Source organism: Capsicum annuum, chromosome 7 (genome assembly GCF_002878395.1).
Source record: "Capsicum annuum cultivar UCD-10X-F1 chromosome 7, UCD10Xv1.1, whole genome shotgun sequence".
Classification (NCBI taxonomy): Eukaryota; Viridiplantae; Streptophyta; class Magnoliopsida; order Solanales; family Solanaceae; genus Capsicum; species Capsicum annuum.
This window is the reverse complement of record NC_061117.1, coordinates 193,581,361-193,589,745: the sequence shown is the minus strand read 5'-3', so window position 1 is coordinate 193,589,745 and position 8,385 is coordinate 193,581,361. Positions and strand designations below refer to the sequence as shown.

General features: G+C 28.6%; 1 long non-coding RNA gene across 1 annotated transcript; it reads left to right on the top strand.

Moving 5' to 3' along the window:
- The first annotated feature begins 263 nt into the window (after positions 1-263).
- On the top strand, positions 264-4,201 carry LOC107877252. The gene is made up of 6 exons (XR_007057695.1): positions 264-364; positions 709-772; positions 1,239-1,360; positions 2,078-2,179; positions 2,612-2,762; positions 3,553-4,201. It is a non-coding gene; the product is annotated as an uncharacterized LOC107877252 (long non-coding RNA).
- Positions 4,202-8,385: the final 4,184 nt, after the last annotated feature.

Genomic DNA, 8,385 nt, shown 5'->3' with positions numbered 1-8,385 from the left:
TTATTGAAAGAATGATAATCCTTGCATAGTTTTGACTTGTGCTTTCGGGACATGAACACTCTTATACTATTTACATGTTTGAGTGGTCTGAATTGAGTTTTTGATGAAAGAATCATGCATGATGCATTATGGCTCAGAAATAGGACTTGCAAGTCTTGGTGTGATGACACCAACACAGATAATGTCATGTCAATTCAGAATAAAATAGAATGCATATTTGAAATCAGATTTTCAGATTTTAAAACTAGAATGATGCATGTTTCAGAACAGGCTAAAATTGGGCATAAAGAGATCTTAGGTGGTTCCCAGAAGAAGGCACGATTTCAGACAACTCATTGCCCAAAATCATGATTTGCCGATTCGGGTATGTTATTTTACGCTGGCCTAGTTTCGTGTGACGTATTAGACTCAGACACTCCAAACCTTGCAGCACACTTGGGTTAGGGGCTTCCCTGACGAGTAAATGGCGGATTCCATATAACCCATGGAATATCAGATTTGTAGGGGAGTGCCACCTAACTCAGAAATAATACGAAGAATAGAATTGCATTGACAGAAAGGTTTTATGTTTTCAAAAATGCCCATGTATTTTGAAATTATATCTTTCATGATATTTATGACTAGCTCTCAACTATTTTATTTATATACAAGCTTTATTTTAGATTTCTTTGGTACCAGTACATCTGTATTAACCCCCCTCCCTTTCAGGTTCTGAGACTCAATTTAGGGATCCCGAGTAGATTTTCTCCAGGCAGAAGTGCAGAGTCCTGTGGTGAGCCTTCTATATTTCAGAAGGCCTAGATACTTTAGTCAATTATCATTAGTATGGTTTACTCTACTAGGGGCCTTGTCCCAGTTTTCAGACAGTTGAATTTTTACATGTCGTAGAGATTTTGCAGACTGAGTCAGATATCGTTCGATTTTTTTTTAATTGTAGCTTTCATTATGATTTTAATTCAGATTTAATGACCATGTTTCCATTTCAGTATATATTTTTGCATTATTTTTTTTATAAACAGTGTATGTGATTACAAGTTAGAAGAGCGTCTGGACCTTTATGGTTTGGGATGCTCGTCGCGGTTAGGGCCCTGGTTTGGATTGTGAAAGTATGTTTTATATATATATTTTTTGATTTTTGAAATGAGTAGAAGTCATTACTAAATTCACACTTCTCATTTTTTAATGAATTTTATGGATGACATTTTAATGAACTTTTATATACTTGTTTTTGAATACAGAATCAATTTTGAAGGTTCAAAATGATAGAATTCATATTGAAGAGTTAATTGACGACTTCAAAAACATGGGTAGTGATTATGAAGATGTTGAACTAAAAGATCAGTCATTCGACCCGATGGAGGTATATGTACTTTTAATTGAATTAAGTTTTTGAAATGATATAATACGTATTTACGGCATATGTTCTTACGTACATATAGCAGTTGTTTCTTGATGTATATCGTGTTATTCAACAACCGCATACCCACCAACTTGATAAGATAATATATATGTGTAAAACTAAATATTCATATATATATGTATATACTATTAGACCTTTTTGTTGTTTAGTTGTATAGAATGTCATTTTGTTAATGTTTTGTATATGTATGTTTGTATTCTGTGTAAAAATTTATACATATATTGACATAATATAGTTATACTTAATTATATATAACTGTATATGTACACACACACGCACACACACACACACACATATATATACAAATATACATATATTTAATTATGCCTTCATATATAATTTTTGTGTTTGTTCTGATAAGTATTGTTAATACATTTATAATACATATATGCATACTACATAGCTTCATTTTAAGTTAAGTTTTGTATTTTTATGTTGATTTTGTATATATTTTTATAGATTAATAATACATATATACACACAGTTGTATCTACATATGTCTATATGTTCTTATGATTATATTAGTATATGCACATAGAAATACATATGAATATATATTGAACTTCTAGATTGACACAATTGCTTATTTCTATATCTTAAATTGAACCACATTCTTAATGTACGAAGAACTAACTTAACCATATTGATTGTTATCAGACTAATATGGACGTTAATGGTATCCCTTCCTGTTTGAATGTTCCTGTTGTACATGACCATGATGCAAACCTAAATGTTCAACTTGGGAAGCTCATTGATGAGGTATTCTTTGCTAAAACGCAGATTTAGTATTAATTTTTTTCCTTATCATTTTTTCAATTGTGCTTCTTCATTTATTTTTAAGCAGTAAATTGATTTTATATATCTTCTTTTTTATTTCTGAAATGTGTAGTAGTCGTTACTAAATTCATACTTTTCAATTTTTTTTATAGATTTTTTTAATGACATTTTAATAAACTTTTATATAATAGATTCAGAATACAGAATTAACTTTGAAAGTTCAAAATGCTGGAATTTATATTGAAGAGTTATCTGACGATTTGAAAAACATGGACAGTGGTCATGAGGATGTTGTAAAAAAAGATCAGTCATTTGACCCGATGAAAGTATATGTACTTTTAAATGAATTAAGTTTATATTATTCCTCATTTATTTACCTTATATTTATGATCATTAATTTCATGTTTGTTTTAGGTGGATGAAACTAAAGTTGATTGTGAAGAAGGTGATCATTCTCATATAGATGTATAACACGATCTTTAGATTGTTGCAGCCTCTGTTCACATGAAAAATTCAATTGAAATCGAGCATTCAAAGTCAATTCAGGATGAAACGGAATCTCAGTGTACGTTTCCTGATGAAATACTTCCAAGTTTAACTATTAAAAGACGTATCATAGATATGCATAGAAAAAAACTGATAGGAGAAACACGAAAACTATCCCCGAGAAAATAAAAATCAGGTCGATGAAAAATATCTCCTTACATGACTGTTTTGAATCCGAATTTGATAAAATAATAAGTTGGTTATTTTTATAATTATGATATACTATAAAAGTTTTATTATTTAATTAATATTTAATTTTCAGGTAGCTCATCAAGATTGCCTAAGATTTTTGGTACAAAACATCCATTTGTATTCAACACCATATATAAGCCACACAATCATGATTTATACAGTCATTTTTTGAATTAGATAATTGAAGGAACACTAAAGAAACACACTACCAAGTATGTTATCTGTACCTTACTATTTTAGATAACATAAGTATTATATGTGTCAATCTAAATATTTATACATATAAATCTATACTATTAAATTGTTTTTTTGGTTTAGTTGTACAAAATGTCTTAATGTTAAAGTATTGTATGTGTATGTTTGTATTCAGTGTAAAAATTAATACATATATTCACATAAAACAGTTATACTTATTTGTATATAACTGTATATATACAAATATACAAATATACATATATTAAACACTGTCATTATATATAATTTTTATGTGTGTTCTGATATGTAGTGTTAATTCATTTAAATTCATATATGCATAATGCATATATTCATTTCAATTTAAGTTTTATATTTTTTATGTTGATCTTGTATATACATAAAAAATAATTTTACTTTGATAGGAGTTCTGCCGAGGATGACTACTTGAGCAAAAATCAGTAATCAAGTCACTTCTATTCTTTGATGCTGAATTAATTGGGGATAAGAACTGATTTTATATGCTATCATTTTCCAATCAAATGTTGAATGACTCGGTTAGTTGATATTCTTTTTTTTTTTTAATTCAGCCGAATACATTACACATTTACTCATTGAGTGAAGCATAATAATTTCTTTTGTGTACAACAAATTGATGTAATTTTGTATTACTTGCGCAAGAAATTCAAGTATGAACCGAACTGTCAATACAAATACAGTATAGTTAACTGTTTATTCATGACAGCATTATCGGATGTTTTTGACAAGTATGCAGACAGTACAAAGGATTATAGCCTGACAAGTCAAGAGTTGACAATCGTCAAATACATCAAATGATTTAGACTCCATGCTTCTGTACCTTGGCATACTATGGATTATAATTTTATTTCAGTTAATATTGGCAGAATATATTGGGTATTGGTTGTTCTGTCATTCAATGATAGATGTTTGTATGTGTATGACACTTTTAGTTCTGCTCGTCATGATGCATTTGTTGCTCTCGAAGTGAAGAAGCTATCAGAATTGTTACCTTCATATCTAACAATTTTCGATTTCTATGGAAAAAAATATTGATTTTACCTCACATCCCAAGTACATTGATCGTGAAGAATCTTCCCTAGATGTGGTATTCATGGATAATTTACCACAACAATCTCTTGAAAGCTTATAAGTTGTTATTTCAATGATTTTTATTTTATCAAATTTTTTAAATACAAAGATGAATTCTGATAGCAGTATTTACTCTTAAAAAAATTAATTCAGGAATTGTGGAATCTTTATTGTTGCATACGCAGAGTATCTTACCCATGAAAAAGATATACCACTTGAATATTTTGATACAGAAGCTTTTCGTACCCATTATGATGCTCTTCTATGGCAGCATGGGACTCAGAAGAATGAAATTGGCGTAGCTAATAATGATGAGAGTCCGGACAAACCAGTGAGGCCCCAGTTTGAGTGTGAGAGTAGTGTCATTATAATTATACCTTAGACAGTACATATGCTTCTCCATTTTATTGGTTTTTATTGAAAATATAGAGTGATCTTCAATTCTTTTTTTAATCAAATATCGAACATGATTCTCCAATTTGTTGGAAGTTGTCAATTGAAGCATTTTTTTGAATTCTAATCTAAATTATGTTATAAGCGTGTTGTCTAAAGTATATTAGTAGAATATTAATGATATACATACATACATATACATATATACAAATGATAGATTTTATGATGGTTAGAATCAAAGACATATTATATTAGACTGCATATATGATTAACAACTACATTACTGATAATTTATTTATACGTTTGGAGTTGTTAAATAAAAGTTAAGCATAATCAAATTAAAATGTATACAACAATTCAACTATTCGTATTTTCATATATATATATATATATATATATATATATATATATATACACACACACATACATACATACATATCAATTGACATTTTTTTGATATATCTTAATTTATCTGAAAATACATATATTTGTATAAATGTATTACTCATATTATTAAATAATTACGTTTGATATAATATAATTTGATACATATATAATCTTCAAATTGTATAAGCATAAATATATGTATATATACATTAAGAGTATACACAAAAATGTATGCATATAATATGGTAAAAACCATGACAGTGAGAAATGACAAATTATTACAATAGACTGCACACGTTCACAGTTATAATGTAAAGTGAAATATATATATGTATTTTTTTTCAAACATGTCCATATAGCGTGAAAAATTATAATTTGTATGTAATATACAAACAAAGCATATATCAAAATGCGTTATATTATTGATCATTAATTCGAACATAAATCAGTAACAAGTAATAACTGAAATTTTATTTCTATAGCTGAAAATATTAAAAAAAAAAAGATACACATAAACAAATTAAAATGTATAAAATTATTCAACTCGACGTATTTTTCTACATGAGCGCTTATTGTGATTAGTCATTCCACAAGCACTATATGAATTAGTGAATTTAGTCTTGTAAAAATGTCCAACAAATTTTTCTCTTTCTCTTTTCTTTGGCCTCCCGGGGGATGTTAGTACTTTGGCGGCAGAACAATTTCGCTCAATATAAAATTTGATATCTCCCATGTAGACCTATCAGGCAGTGGCAATAGAGGAATCTCATACGTGCCCAATACTGCTACTAACTTGTATAAGTTAGAGCAGTAATCATCAGCTTCAAAATGTTTGCTCTTTAACACTGCATAAACATGAGCACACGAAATTTCATCAATTTGAAATCTATGGCAAGTACATATCTTCTTCTCCAAACAAACGATATAACGTCTATCTTCATATAGCACAACATAAAAATAGTCCATTTTAGGTACAACCTGCGATGAATAAATAGTTATAGATATATACATATTTGTATATACAGATAAGTATATGTATAAATGTATATATTAAAACAAAACTTTAAAATAGTTTATTCCTAATAAATTCCTACAGATAAGAATATGTATATATTAAAACGAAAAATTAAAATTATTTATTTCTAATAAATTGCTTACCTTCATTCGTGTGTTTTTAGCCTCATTTAACTCAAAAAGATCATTGTATCTCCTGCAACTAGGGGTGCATGTGAATATCCCAACTTGTCGATTGTTGTGATTTCATCTGCCAAACATCTTTCTAACGTTCTCTAAGAAATCATATATAGGCAATTCCCTCACTTCGTTTAGATGTCTGTTTATGATTTCTGCAATGTTTAATGTGGGTGTAAAATCACGATTTACAGTAGCATACACCTTAGTCCACTTGTCATAACCAACCTTCTGCAAGTACTCTTTCATCCTAATATCTATTTATTTGACCTTCTTTATTAGACTGTTAAATTCAGAAATTGTATATGCTTGAGCCATTGCGTAAAACACATCAGCTAATTTTGCATGAGATTTTCTGAAATTTATTACGATATTTTTTCATAGATATCAGATGCAAGCATACTGTGCAACATCATCATACACCGTTGATACAGCCTTTATAATACTCTTATTTCTGTAGGACACAACACACATATTTGATTTTATACCATGAGCTTCTTTTAACTGCTCAAAGAACCAACTTCAAGCTGCATAATTTTCAGAATTCAATATTTCATAAGCAAGCAAAAATATATGTCCTGTATACTCAAGATATACATAAATCATTCTAAAATGTATTTTTTAGATAATTTATTTCAAATAATATTGTATTTACTAACACCTTAACAATGTTTAAAGTGTAATTAATGAATAAATAATAATTAACGGACTAACCTGCTCCATCAAATGTACTAACTGACACAAAAGTTTCATTATATATTCCCCCAAGATGACTTCCATCAACAAAAACAATTGATCTACATGAATCAAATTTTTTAATTGAAGAATAGAGCGATATAAACACATATAGGAATTCATTGTCTTCTGTTTTTTCATCCGTATATACGAATCAGGGTATTTTTTTCAACATGTATAAATATCCCGACAATCTTTTGTATGAAGCATACATTGTACCCCTCAAATAAATCAAAGCTTACTCCCTAGCCCTCCAAGCCATTGTATAAGTCAAATCCAATCCAAGCTCATTCTTAATATCCTCCTGTATGTGTTTAGCTGTGTTTAGCCTCACAATGCCTCCAATCAATAAAATACTAACATGTTTCTGCTCATACACTCGATCCTTCAAAGGACACGTATGTTCCTGACGAAATAGAAGAATCTTATATAAATAAAATTTTTTATTATTGGATGTCATTAGCAACCAATCACATCTCTTCGATTTACACACCAAATTATACCTGCGATGTAAAACTTATATTTTAGTAATTTATACAAAAAAAAAGCTTAGTATTTTTAAGAACTTCTAACCTGATTTTCTAACGTATACAATTATATTTAAATAAATACATTTTTTAACATAACACAAAAACATGTGTACATGAATACATAAATACATTTTTTTAACAAATCACAAAAACATGTACAAAATAAACACAAAAATGCTTTAATACAAAAAATGCACTTATCCGACTGCATTTGATTGTATCATATTGAATTGAAATCTATTTCTGATTGCATAAAGCATCATCACCGACTTTAAAGTAGCTTTGTCCTTATAAACTTGACCAACGAGCACTTTATTGTGATTTGGATCAGAAATAATTGTCTAATCATGTCCATTTATATCAACAACTTCAACTAATGCAACATGATCTCCAGAATTCCATTTTTTCTCATTAACAACAGAAATAGCGCATTCAACATTCGAGCAATCACTCTTCTTTTTCATGGATTTATCAAATACAGAAACACATAAAGGATAGTTTTTGAATTCTTTTTCTTCTTTCTGCACCATTACATAAACTGCTAACCCCATATCGTTATGTATCTCCATTCTTCTACTGCTATAGTCAACTTTATATTCATCTTTCAATGTTTTTAAATTCAACTCAATACAAAGTTTCTTACCAATCAATTGAATCAAACCATCGTATTTTTCTGTTTCTTCAATTGTAATTGAGTCCAACTTATATTGTTCATACTCATTATAATAGTTTCATACGCCTGATTGCTTCAGAATAATTGGTAATTACCTCATTTTCTTAAAAAAATCTGTCAATAAATACAGTATGTAAATTGTTAGTAACGTAACTATGAATTCAAAACAATCAACAAATTATCAGGTTTAAAAATAATACAAAATCGTTTGTTAAATCACTAATTGAATTTGCAGTATA